Raw genomic sequence first — 14285 nt, forward strand, 5'->3', positions numbered from 1 at the left:
TGAAATTGAGCTGCAGCACGGTGGCCAAGACCATACAGCTGTTTAACAGGACAGGTAACACTCAAAACAGGCCTCATTAGGGTCGACCAAAGAAGTTGAGTGCACTTGCTCAGCGTCATATCCAGAGGTTGTCTTTGGGAAATAGTCGTATGAGTACTGCCAGCATTGCTGCAGAGGTTGGGGGGGGGGGGTCAGCCTGTCAGTGCTCAGACCATATGCCGCACACTGCATCAAATTGTTCAGCATGGCTGTCATCCCAGAAGGAAGCCTCTTGTAAAGATAAGGCACAAGAAGGCCCATAAACAGTTTGCTGAAAACAAGCAGACTAAGGACATGGATTACTGGAACCATGTCCTGTGGTCTGATGAGACCAAGATAAACTTATTTGGTTCAGATGGTGTCAAGCGTGTGTCGCGGTAACCAGGTGAGGAGTACAAAGACAAGTGTGCCTACAGTCAAGCATGGTGGTGGGAGTTTCATGGTCTGGGGCTGCATGAGTGCTGCCGGCACTGGGGAGCTACAGCTCATTGAGGGAACCATGAATGCCAACATGTACTGTGACAAACTGAAGCAGAGCATGATCCCCTCCCTTCGGAGACTGGGTCACAGGGCAGTATTCCAACATGATAACGACCCCAAACATCCACCATCTCTGTGATGTTGTTATAGAGAAGTGGAGGAGGATGCCAGTGGCCAGTAAACTCCATGCCCAAGAGAGTTAAGGCAATGCTGGAAAATAATGCTGGCCACACAAAATATTGACACTTTGGACCCAATTTGGACATTTTCACTTAAGGGTGTACTCACTTTTGTTGCCAGCGGTTTAGACCTTATTGGCTGTGTGTTGAGTTATGTTGAGGGGACAGCAAATTTACACTGTTATACAAGCTGTACACTCACTACTTTACATTGTGGCAAAGTATAATTTCTTCAGTGTTATCACATGAAAAGATATAATAAAATATTTTCAAAAATGTGAGGGGTGCACTCACTTTTGTGAGATACTGTATATATATATATATATATATATATATATATATATATATATACACACACACACACCGCTATTTTTTTAAATATACAGTAAAACTTTGGTTTGAGAAATACAAGCAACATTTTTTTATAAACTATGACTTGATATACAAGCGATGTCTTGATATAAGAGTAGCATCATGTCACAACCGGGTATAAAAGAGAAGAGAGGCGCCTCTAAGTGTAGCAATATGGTTACATTTAATGAAGGTACAATATTTAGAAACTCACATGGTTGATGATTAAAACAGGCTCATCTGAGTATGCAGAGATCGGTGGTAAAGTTGTCCACATAGACCAACCTTTGCACCACCATTGAAGTCGGCCCTTCCATGACCGGTTCAAGCCTCGCTTTCAGATCGCTCTACTGCAGGGTAGTCTTCCCGGTCACAATTGCAGACTGACAGCGGTGAGGACGACGGTCTATGTGTATCGCTTTACCCCGGATCTCTGCATACTTAGATGTAACTCTTTTAATCATCAACCATGTGAGTTGCTAAATGTTGTACCTTCATTAAATGTAACCATATTGCTACACATAGAGGGGCATTGAGGGTGGTATTAACCCTTTTTTTCAGCCCTTAGCGGGGGTTAATACCACACCGCTAGCTGCCGAATACCGCCCCAAATCCACAGCAATTCAGACGGTATAGTGCCGCTATACCGCCACCGCATGTCCTGCCCCAGTGTGAAAGGGACCTTATTTAGTACAAACATCTTTGCAAATGCTTACCTTATTCCTGTGTTCTCCTGGCAGGGTCAGCTCCCTGCGCCCCCCTCTTCAGTAGAACACAATAGCTCCATGGGAGGGATTACACCATCAACCCTGGCTGTGTTGATGGGGGAATCAAGTGATTTTCTTTCCTGCAACCTATGGTTGTAGGAAACAAATCACATTATGTATGGCCTGCCTTAGGTTTACCAATCCAAGAATGATATAATAGAAGGTTTGTACATTCACAAGTTAATTCTGCACTTACTGGCCCAGATTCACTAAAGAGATACGACAGCGTATCTCCTGATACGCCGTCGTATCTCTGTTTTACGGTCTTCCTAACTATGCGACTGATTCATAGAATCAGTTACGCATAATTAGCCCTAAGATCCGACAGGTGTAATTGTTTTACACTGTCGGATCTTAGGATGCAATACCACGGCCCCAGCTGGGGGGAGTTTGCGTCGTAAACCAGCGTCGGGTATGCAAATTAGGAGTTACGGCGATCCACAACGTTTTTTTGCGTTCGCTACGTCGCTGCTAGTCTAGTTTCCCGTCGCAAAGTTAGTCGTCGTTTTAGGTGCCCTAACTTTACACAGCACACGTATGTGCTGTATAAAGTATGGCCGTCATTCCGGCGTCGAAATTTAAAATTTTTTCCTTCTTGCTTAAGACGTCCGGGAATACGGAAGTACGCTACGCACGTCGCCGTTCGAAAAAATTACGTCACTTCGCGCAAAGCACGGCGGGAAATTCAAAAGGGAACATGCGCAGTAGGTCCGGCGCGGGAGCGCGCCTAATTTAAATGGCACACGCCCCTTTGAATTACACGGGCTTACGCCAAGGCCGCAGGCGGAATTTTCTCGCAAGTGCTTTGTGAATCAGGCACTTGCGATGAAAACTTGCGGCGGTGTAACCTATCTACGATACGTTTTGCCGCCGCAATTCTACGTGAATCTGGCCCACTATCTTAATAATGAATGGTACATAAGGGTTTTGCATGTAGTTATTCTTTCCTGGTAGGCCATACTAGATCAGTTAGTCTTACTTTTTACTAATAATGCAAATGCAGGTATCCAATTTATTCATTGTTCTTACAAAATGTCTGTGTTATTACCTTTTCTCTTCCTAGCCCAGTTTTCCTTATTCCCTCAATTAATTCTTTTCCAGGAGCAGTGAGATGATTTCACATACTTACCTGCCAAGATCTTTCCTTTCATCTCTTTTAGTAGGTGCACTCACAGCGGGGTCACTAGGCAGACGTGTGCGCTAATCAATGACAGCTCTCTCTGTGCTTTAACCCTTTTGCTTCCTGCTGCCTCCTTGTGCTTAATATTTTGTTTGCACCACCATCTTGCTGTTTCATTTTGGACTAAACCCTACTCTTGAAGATTGTCATCACTGACTGCTGCAAAAATGAGGTTATATATTTATGATATGAGTAAACGAATAAAAAGATACAGTGACTTTGACCTTGTTTCTACATATTTGAAAAAATAGTTTTTTTTTAATATTTTAAATTAAGAAAACCAGCTCCAGATCCAACCCTCACAGACACATAAAAAGTGTGAAATCAAAACATAAAAAAAGCATTACAATATTTAAAACTCATTTTTTATAAAAGTGAATAAGTGCAGCGCAACTTCATAGCATCAAACGTAATGACCACACTCCATATACTGTATATATTTTGGTAATTATGTTTGATGATTCATGTTTTTAAAATCTGGTTGATGTGGGCACACATATCTGTCATTTAGCTGCAACATGTATAGGATATTGTTGAATGTTTAATTGGTGGTGCGGAGGATATTTCAGTTAAAGTTTGCGTAATTTAACCAGTTGTGGAGCAACCGCCCCCTTTTTACTACGGCAGGACAACCCTGCTGTACTGGATCAAGTACATGTACTGTATGTGATCCAAAATTTCCAGCTAGGGGTGTACGTTCACCTGCCGCCGCCCCACCGATGCTGTCATTCGCTACAGCACAAATCAGTTAGCAGGACAATGATTTATGGCCTGGACCTGCTGATTGGCTTAGCAAAACACAGTACAGAGCCCTGTGTTTACTAAAAGCACAGGGCTCTGTACACAGAGCAGCAATGTAAAAAGTGGGGAGAAAACACAACCACATCTATTCGTACAAGTAGCACACATTAAACATTGTTAGGCACATAGTTAACCCTTTGATTGCCTCTAAATGTTAACCCCTTTCCCAGCCAGTGTCATTAGTACAGTGATGCTTCGAACACATGACCAGTTTTCCCCTCGGGAAAACTGCCATGACAGCTTTTGGCCGGAAAAACTGCCCGTGTGTATGCTCCATTGCAGTTTTCCCGACAGGAAAACCGCCGGAAATCCTGTCAGGAAAAATTAGAACATGTTCTCTTTTTTTTCCTGCCGCAATTCCCCGTGATCTTTTTCCCGGTAGTTTCCCTATGGGAAACAATGCGGTGTAGCATACGCACGGCCGGGATTCCCGGCCAAAGCTCTCATCGCAGTTTTCCAGACGGGAAAACCTCTAGTGTGTACAGGGGGAAAGTTACCGAGCAGGCTTTCCCCCCGGGGGTTCCCGGCGGACTTTTTACCGCCGGGAATCCCGGTCGTGTGTACAGGGCTTAACAGTGTATAGCATTATCACTAATCACTGTATAAGTGTCACTGGTGATGTCATTGTCAGTTACTCAGTTCCCACCTAGTGTCAGTTAGTGTCAGATTGCCTATCACAGTCTCACTATAAGTCGCTGATCACCGCTATTAGTAGTATATAAAAAATATTCCACAATATATACCATAGTTTGTAGACGCTATAACTGACTCAAACCAATCAATATACGGTACACTAATTGAGATTTTTTTTTTCCCAAGGACATGTAGCAGAATACATTTTGGCCTAAATGAATGAATAAATTAGATTTTTTTTTATTGGATATGTTTTGTAACAGAAAGTGAAAAACTTTATTTTTTTCAAAATTGTTGGTCTTTTCTCATTTATATAATAAAAAACCCAACGGTAATCAAATACAACCAAAAGAAAGCTCTATTTGTGTGATAAAAATATATAAGATATAATTTTCATATGGGTAGAGTTTTGCCGGACTGTGCTATTGCCAGTTAAAGTAGCACATTACCAAATAGCAAAAAATGCCCTGGTCGTGAAGAGGGTTAAAACCTTCACTAACTTAAGTGGTTAAAAGTCATGCCATTGTTTTATCAAGTTGCATTTGATTATTTCTGAATCTATCTATCTTAAAAACGTTTAAATAAAAATGACATACATTGTCAATCACATCCTGGTGATCATAGGATGCCTTGTGACCAGGTATTAGCTCAGGCGTGTTTGTTCATGAGTCCAAACTCACCTGAGCTATCCTACCAGGAACCTTTCAAAGCGGACAGCCAATCATAGGCAGCAGAGGCCCCACCCCACAGCTGCATATATACATGCCCCTTGCATATGTAGGGCTGAGGGGTGGGGAATGCCTCTGCCGCCTTAGATTGGCTGTTGACTTGACAGCTTCCCTGGCGTGTTCAGACTCGTGTCTGAAAATACCTGAGCTCATCCCTATTTGTGACATAATCCTGGAATCTGCCTGATTGGGGTTTTATTCCAATATAAATGCAACTTTCACAAATTTTAAAGAGTTTAAAGTTTTGAGTTTAAAGAGACACTGTCATTGGCATGCAAGTTGCAGAAGCTGCCAGCTGCAGAAGCGGAAGACTTGTTGTTCTGCGCTGTTTTGGCTATACTGCAGTAGCGCTATGACTTGCTTGCCCTCAAATAGATTGGAGAAGTATTTTAGCACTTTGATGAGTGAGAAGGGTAACAAGACCACCTCTGCTGAAATTGAGACAAGCAGTGAGCTCCCCAACTTCATCAAGCTATTGTCTACTGTTGGCAACAAACAAACTTGTAGATGCCTGAAGTGCCCCAGGGCCAAGGCACTACTGGGATACAGGTAGAGATCTTGACCAAAGACAATCCCCTGCAGACACTCGAAGCTCTGCTATGAACCTGTCTGTACACCAGACTGGATGAGAGAGAGAGAGAGAGAGAGAGAGAGAGAGAGAGAGAGACTTGTAAAGCGCAACACATGCGAACTGAATTGCCTCTGGGCGCTGTATCCATTTCATGGGTAAGGAACCCCTTGACCTCAGAAGAGATGGGTTTTAATCTTTCTCCTGAAGGCCAAGTGATCCGACTCCAGTCGGATGGTGGTTGGTAGTGCATTCCACAGGCGAGGTCCCTGGACTGCAAATCTTCGATCTCCTTTGGACTTGGGTATCTGGAGGAGGTTTTGATTGGTGGATCGCAGAATGCGATTGGGGTTATGGGCTTTTATTTTTTCGCATAGATATTGGGGGGCGTTGCCTTGAATACACTTATGTATTAGGCAGAGTGCCTTGAAAGTGATTCTGTCTTTTACCGGCAACCAATGAAGGGATCTCAGTGAAGGTGAGATTGATTCCCATGGTTTTTTCCCAGTCACTAGTCGAGCGGCCGTATTTTGAACGACTTGCAGACGAGTGATTTGGTATTTGGGGAGTCCTAGATAGAGGGCATTTGCGTAGTCGAGTCTGGAATTGATGATTGTTCCCACCACGACTGCAATGTCCTCTTTCGGGATAAAGGGCGTGAGTCTGCGTAGTAGGCACAGCAGATGGTGGGATCCGTTGACTACTGACCCTATTTGTGCATCCATTGTCATGTAGGTATCGAAAATGACTCCGAGACTTTTGACTTTGGTGCTAGGGGTGATAGTTTTAACCAGAATGGGTGGGGGAGTCCATGTTGACGCGGGGTGATTTTTCCGGTTAGCGTGAAACAGGAGAAGTTCTGTTTTCGAACCATTGAGTTTAAGATAACTGTTTGTCATCCAGTTATCTATTAGAGTGAGGCATTTCTCTAGTCCAAGAGAATGATCCTTTTTGTTGCATATGCGGAAATACAGTTGTGTGTCGTCTGCATAGGAGTGGTAAAGTAACTTCTGGTTACTGATGATTTCAAAGAGAGGGCGAAGATAGATATTAAACAATACGGGCGATAAGGGAGATCCCTGAGGGACTCCGCATGACACCGTACGTTTTTCAGAAGTGAAAGACCCCAGTTTCACTATTTGTGATCGGTTTTCCAAGAAGGAGGAGAACCAGGGTAAAACACATTCAGCGACTCCGGCTACTACAGCTAGCCTAGCCAGTAGTAGTCCGTGGTCTACAGTGTCAAAAGCCGCGCTTAGGTCCAGCAGTATCAGGAGACAAGATTCTCCTTCGTCTGCGGCCTCTAGAGCGTCATCCCATATTTTAAGCAGGCCGTTTCTGTTCCGTGACCCGGACGGAAGCCTGATTGAAACGGATCGAGTAATTTATGGGTGTCTAAATGCAGTTGCAGCTGTTGTACAACTACTTTCTCCATTACCTTGGAGAAGACATTTAGAGCTGTTATGGGCCTCCGGTTGTTTGGGTCTTTGGGGTCGAGGGTGTTTTTTTTTAGAATTGTTTTTATTGTACCTTGTTTTAGCAAGGTGGGCACCATGCCCTCCTTGAATGATTGGTTAATGAGCTGCGTGATAGCTGGTGCCAGTATATCGGCACTTTCTTTCAGCAGTTTAGTGGGGATGATATCATTGGGTGCTGTGCTATTACGCAGAGTCCCGATGATGTTTTTAGTGGCATCGATGAAAATGGGTTTTAGAGTGAATTTTGGTGGTTGCGACGGATTTATGTGGGTATTAGGTTTGTGATTTGGGGGGAGTTGGTGACGGTTCCATTTTGCTGAATACTTTCACAGATTTTTTCAATTTTATTAATGAAATAATCCGATAATTCGTTGCAAAATTCTTGTGAATCAGAATTGGGGGCCTCTAAACAAGCTGGATTCATAGTCTGAGTGACCAGCTTGAAGAGTTCTTGGGGGCGGTTAAGGGCATTTGCGATGATGTTGGAGAAATTATTTTTTTTGGCCGTGAAGATTTCTTTGTGATATTTCTTTGTTATTATCTTGTAAATGGTGTGGTTTTTATCTGAAGAGCACCTTTTCCACGCAGCTTCTGCTCTTCTACGCTCTTGCTTTAGCAACGTCAGCTTGTCATTAAACCAGCTGGAGTTGTTTTTCCGGATGCAAGTTTTGCGTTTTGGTGCTACTAAGTCAGCTGACTGTAGTAGCGCCTTGTTGATGGCGTCAAGTGTTTCTGTGGCTGTTTGTTTTTGTTGGGTTGTTTTTATTTTGTTCCCTAGTGTTGTTTTGAAGAGTTCCGAGTGGAGCTTCTTCTGAGATCTAGTCCAGTGAGTTGTCACCTGTTTTGTCGTTTTTTTTGGGCTGGCATTTTTGGTGATTGTGAATTTGATGGCATGGTGATCGGTCCATGGTTGCGGCTCATTTCCCAGGACGTCAATTTCCAAATCTTGTTTGAAAATGAGATCGAGCGTATGGCCTGAGGCATGAGTGGGGCCTTGTATTAGTTGCTGCAGACCTAATCCTTCCAGATGGTCGATGCAGGCGTCGGCTACGGGGTCCAGCGAGATGTTGGCCCAGAGGTTGAAATCCCCAAGCACCAAAAGGTGTTTGATGTTTAGGGTATATGTGGAGATGAATTCAGTCAATGAAGTGAGAAGGTGCGTTTTTGGGCCTGGTGGTCTATAGCAAAGTAGCATATGGACCGTATCTTGGGGATTTGTTTGCAGCTGCAGAGTGAGGGTTTCCATGAATGGAAGCGAGTTTTGAAGGACTGGTTTGGTGATCGAGAGGTGAGTCTTGTGGATCACCGCCAGGCCCCCCCCTCTTTGCCCCACTCTGTTTTGCATTTGAATGCGATAATTTGCTGGCACCAATTCTGCTAGAATGGTGTTGCAGTCGGCTGTCAGCCAGCTTTCTGTGATAAAGAGGCAGTCTAGATCGTGTTGAAGGATGAAATCATAGATTTCTTGTTGGTGTTTTACTGCCGATCTTGTGTTTACCAAAGCGCATATTATGCGCTTGGGCTGGGGTACCTGCGCGTAGTTTTTGACGGTTGATCGTCGATTGATTCTCAACAGTCGCTCATTCCTTAGAGCTTTTTTGGTGACAACTGGGAGTATAGAGGCAAATGTTTTTAGTTCCCGGATAGTTTCTGCAGAGTATTTTACGTAACCCATGGTCGCAGAAAAAAACGCAGGGAAGTAATGTTGATTGGGGGGGTCTTATATGGTGATGGGTGGAAGACTGTCCAAGTGAGCCGTCACTTGTTGAGTCTTCTCTCCCCGATTGGTCCAGAGGAAGGCGAAAAACCCCAGGCGTGCTGTGCCAATCTGCAGCGATCGGGGGAAAAAATTCCTTCCTGACCCCTTAACGGCGATCGGTGCAACCCTGGATCAATTGCCTAGGGGGGTGTTTGTCCTGTTTTTTTGTGCTGTGTCTGCAGCAGCCGAGAGCTGGGAGGACCCTGCCTGGCTGCACTATCCCTGGGGAGAGCCGACTCGTTTGAGAGCGTCCTGCTCTCACTATCCCTGGGGTGAGCAGACTAAGATGAGAGCGTCTGCTGCACCGCTGAATCTATATATCAAGAGTTCCAACTTTATTAGCTGCAAGCTTGTTCTGGATCAGTGATTGAAAAAAAATAATGAAGACTCCTGTCTTACCTCCTGTTTCAAACTCCTGGTTTTTAACTCAGGCACTTTTGATCAAAGAATGCACTTCTGGTCAGAGAGTCCACATGTGAAGCCACCATCAACTGGGATCTTCTATTTTCTTGTATGGAAGGAAACCCTTCCAGTATGGGTATTGAACTGAACACCCAGATCTTCCATTGACTTTGACGGGACAAGCTGGCTGAAATCTCTTATGAAACGCTGACACTGGGATGTGAAAGTCATCTTCTGATAAATCTACTGAAAGCATTATTAAAGGCATTTTTTTTTAATTAAAATAACAAACAAGCACAGAGCGGCCCTGAAACTCCTCTTCTGGGGTCTCCTGCCAGCGCCCCTTGGTTCCTACTCTTCTGTGTCTGCCCCATAGCAAATGCTTGCTATGGGGGCAGACATGTTAACTTGCTCTCGAGCCGGACTCTGTGTGTCCAAAGACAAACACAGTGTGGCTTGGTCCCGCCCCCCACTCCCTCTTCACAGGATTTGGTGAACAGCAGCAGGAGCTCAGAGAAGGAGCACAGAGTGGAATGAAAGCGAAGACAGATAAGTAATAAGGGAGGGCTGGGGGGAGCTTGTACTGGAAGTTTTTTTTACCTTAATGCATACAGTGCATTAAGGTAAAAAAAATTAAGCCTTTAGAACCACTTAGAGTGTCAGTAAACTTTGTTCTACCACTTATACCTACAGGTAAGCCTATAATAAGTCTTATGTGTAGGTACTGTGAATATCTCCTAAACTTGCACTGTTTAGAAGATATTCAGAGTGCATACAGTGCTGGACCTTCAGAGCCCGTGCCCTAACCGGCACACATGCGCGGGAGTAATGTAATCGTGTCCCCGGGCCACTCATGTAGCCGGAGGCCGAAAACTTGAAAGAAAGACCGGGGGAAGATGGAAGCCCTCTCAGCGGTGACAGCGCCTGTCACTGCAGGGCGTCGTTTTAAGGTAAGTCTCTAGTATGTGATACACACTATTCCCTGGAGGTGATCTGGCAAATTCTATCTGACAACCTTTTTTCACTGTCTTGACAAATCAGCTGCCTTCCTTTCCTGCACTGCTTTCTTGTAAGAGCCTTGCTTGAAGGATTACTGATATCCTTTCCTTTGTTGTCTAAGACCCCTTTCATTTGGAGCCGGATTATGCCTGCTCTGCGGGAAATATGCTCGAGGATCCCTGCTAAAGCAGGTGGATGGCTTGTCCATGTGCGCTCTGCTTATGCAGAGGGGGCACAGAACAAGCCCGCTGTCCTCTATGGGTGGTCAGATGTAAACTGACTTGACAGCTACCTGATCTGATCCGCTAGACCAGGGGTCTCAAACTAGTGGACCTCCAGCTGTTGCAAAACTACTAATCCCATGAGGCATTTCAAGGCTGACAGTTACAAGCATGGCAGAGGGATGATGGGAGTTTTGCAACATGTGGAGGGCCACCAGTTTGAGAACCCTGCGCTAGACAAATGGGGAACAGATTCCCATCCTACTGTTTTTGGCGGATCAGATCGGATCGGATGCCAGTGGCTGTCAACAGACACATGTCTGTTGACACCCACCACTCTATAGATGGCAATGGATGGTCCAATTGGGTCTGCCTTAAAAACTGACAGGCAAACTCGATCAGTCTGCCCATGTGAAAGGGGCCTAAGGCTGCGAGGCATCCTCTTCCCATGCAATGGCAGTCTTTATTGCCACCAAAGAAAAGTGTGAGTGGACTTTCTCAGTACCCAGAGACCTCACATACAACTTAAAATCACAAAGTTTACTAAAGAAAAATCACAGTTGATAAAAATGTCAAGGCAAAACATAAAACCAATGTAACAAATCTTATCTCCTTCACAAATACATAGATGCCCCTAATTCAATTTATGTACACAGATCAGCCATAAATGTATGACCACTGGCAGATTAAATTAGTAACATTAATTATCTCATTATAACAGCTTCTGAAAGTCGGTGGGATATATTAGGCAGCAAGTACTGTAAACATGTTGTCCATGAATTTGATGTGTTGAAAGCAGACAAAATGAGCCTACAGTGGGCACATGAGCATCCGAACTGGACAACAGAACAATGGAAGAAAGTGGCCTGTTCTGAATCATGTTTTTTTTACATCATGTGGATGGGCCAGGTGTATGTGCATTGCTTACCCAGGAAGAGATGGCACCAGCATGCCCTGTTGGAAGGCAAACCGGTGAAGGCAGTGTGATGCTTGGGTAATCTTCTGCTAGAAAACCTTGGTCTCGCCATTCATGTAGATTTACTTTCACATGTACCACCAACCTAAACATTGGTGACCAAGTACACCGCTTCATGGAACATGGCCACTTTCAATAGGATAATATGCCCTGCCATACTGCAAAAATGGCACAAGAATGAGGAACACAACAACGAGTTCAAGATGTTGACTTGGTCTCCAAATTCTCCAAAGCTCAATTCAATTGCACATCTAAGGCCTCGTACAGATGAGGGGACAGTCCGCTGAAAACGGTCCGCCGGACCGTTTTCAGCAGACATGTCCCCTCGGAGTTTTCTGTCTGATGGTTGTACACACCATCAGACAGAAATCCCCGCGTACACGATCCACGGTGACGTGGCCACGCCGTCGCCGCGACGATGACGCGGCGACGTGCGCGGCCCTGGAAGTTCAAAGCTTCCACGCATGCATCGAATTACTTCGACACATGCGAGGGATGGCGGCCGATCGGACATGTACGGTGAGTCTGTACAGATGACCGAACATGTCCGACGGACAGGCTTCCAGCAGACATGTTTCTTAGCATGCTAAGAAACATTTGTCCGCTGCAAAACGGTCGGCTGGACAAATGTCCGCTGGAAACCTGTCCGGTCGGCCGTACACACGGACCAGTTTCAGCAGACATGTTCGGTCGTGTGTACAAGGCCTAAGAGATATAAGGGAAAAGCAAGTCCAATCCATGGAGACCCCTCCAAGCAACTTATAGGACTTAAGGGATCTGCTACTGGTGGCTTGGTACCATATACCACAGCATACCTTTAAAGGTCTAGTGGGGTCCATGCCTCGACAGGTCAGGACTGTTTCAGTGGCAAAAGTGGGGCCCACTCAATATTAGGTGGTTGGTCATAAAGTTATGACTGATTGGTGCATGTCTTATACTATTTTGAAACAGGTCAAAAAAGCTTAAAAGTTTAAAAATCTTTATAGGCCATTAGCCCAGATACCACGATGACAGCTGATGGGGGATCCTAGAATCCTCAACATGTTTCTAGGGTTGAGCTGCTCATCAGGAGATAAGAGGAATTGGAGGGATAAGCATCTAAATAGATATGTACAAAATATTTTTACAACCAATTTAAAGTAATCTTTATATACCTTTTACGTTATAAAATGTTTATTTTAAGTTTTTTTTTATTTGTGTTTAATAGATTAGCCACTACATGCAGCTCCTTTTTTCCAGAAGCAGCATATAGAGAGACAAAAACTTCCTAGAATTGTGTGTCAAGGATTTTAAGACTGTGTTCCATGAGCGGACTGGTATCCACTGGTCTTTAATGATATGGGATCCATGGTAGCACTTAACCGGTTCCCGACCGGCTCACGCAGATACACTGTGGCAAAATGGCTCCCCTTGGCAAAATCCCTTACGGTACGTCCTTTCTGCTCTGGTCAGAAAGGGGGTAAAATCTTCTGCGGCTGAAGTGGATAAAGAAGTGGTAGGGTGGCAATTGAGGATCTTCAGAAAAGTCCAAAAAAAAGCTGCTCTGGATGGAAGTTTTGGTATAAGTTAAGATGCACGATAATAATATTTGGTAGGCTTATGCCTGCCTCCTTTTTTTCATATCTACAGAGGGTGGCGGTGGCTCTAGGCATCGTTGGTTTGATAGAGTACTAAATAAAAGAGTAGAATATTTCTGAAGAGACCAAAGGGCATAGGAAGGATTTTAAAATAGTACTAAAACTTTGGCAGTAAGGTAATTTTTACTGCACTCATATGTGCAAATTAAAGGAATCTCTTGGGGAACCCCAGGTCACAAGAACCAGTGTCCCCATTGCAAGATTTTCCCTCTATTACCTTTCTGGGTACAGTCCACAATTTGTTTTTTTTTACTTTCACTTATGCCCTGTACACACGATCGGTTCGTCTGATGAAAACAGTCCGATGGACCGTTTTCATCGGACTAACCGATCGTGTGTGGGCCCCATCGGTTTTTTTCTCCCATCGGTGAAAAAAATTAGAACCTCTTTTAAAATTATCTGATGGTTAAAAAACCGATAGAAAAAAACGATGGCCTGTGGGGAAATCCATCGGTCAAAAATCCATGCATGCTCAGAATCAAGTCGACGCATGCTCGGAAGCATTGAACTTAATTTTTCTATGCACATCGTTGTGTTTTACGTCACCGCGTTGGACACGATCGGATTTTTGACTAATGGTGTGTAGGCAAGACTGATGAAAGTCAGCTTCATCGGATATCTGATGAAAAAATCCATCGGTCCGTTTTCGTCAGATGAACCAATTGTGTGTACGTGACATTTCACTTTCAATGACAATGGTAAACAGGACAAATATAGAGGGTGATACTCAGTTACAGGGACACAGACAGCAATAAAAACTGGCAAGTGTTCTATTTCCTCTTCCCTCTTTCCAAACGAAAAAAAAAGTTTTGCTCGTTAGTTATACTTTAAAGCCTAAGTTTGGTGGAAAAAACAACAACACAAAAAAAAAAAAAAAAGCACATCATTAGTTTGAGAGAGGAACACCTAGCTTCACTGTGATTTTTCTCTTTGAACAGACAAACATCTAGCACCACTGACTTTTTCCTCTGACACAGTAACATTTGGCACCATTGTGACCTCTCTCTCTCCCTTTTGGGACACCTAGTAACATCTGTGGCATTTCTCATCTTACAACAAAAAAAAGATATCTCTGATATCTCTCTTC

The sequence above is a fragment of the Rana temporaria genome, chromosome 1 (assembly GCF_905171775.1).
Source record: "Rana temporaria chromosome 1, aRanTem1.1, whole genome shotgun sequence".
NCBI classification, from domain to species: Eukaryota; Metazoa; Chordata; class Amphibia; order Anura; family Ranidae; genus Rana; species Rana temporaria.